Raw genomic sequence first — 510 nt, forward strand, 5'->3', positions numbered from 1 at the left:
CCCCAGGACTTATTCTATCGGATCTCTTTGCCGAACAGCTACGTTATGGGAACGTAAACACACCAGCACTGGTTGTCAATCGGTGACGAGGGAACAAACACAAAGACAAAGACATACACACATGAATACACACACACACATACATACATATACATATATATACATATATATATATATATATTTATATATATACGACAGGCTTCTTTCAGTTTCCGTCTACCAAAACCACTCACAAGGATTTGGTCGGCCCGAGGCTATAGTAGAAGACACTTGCCCAAGGTGCTATGCAGTAGGACTGAACCCGGAACCATGTGGCTGGTAAGCAAGCTACTTACCACAGAGCCATGCCTGTGCCTATATCTTTATGCATTTGTTTTGCAAAATACTTAATATGAAATCGTATGTTTAAACAAATCTTCGAGATGGTCATATTTCGAAATTAACCACACTCATTATATATTTGTTCTTCACTTCAGTTTTATTATTGTTGTTCTTATTTTAGTGTCTTTG

This window comes from Octopus bimaculoides, chromosome 9 (genome assembly GCF_001194135.2).
Source record: "Octopus bimaculoides isolate UCB-OBI-ISO-001 chromosome 9, ASM119413v2, whole genome shotgun sequence".
Taxonomy (NCBI): domain Eukaryota; kingdom Metazoa; phylum Mollusca; class Cephalopoda; order Octopoda; family Octopodidae; genus Octopus; species Octopus bimaculoides.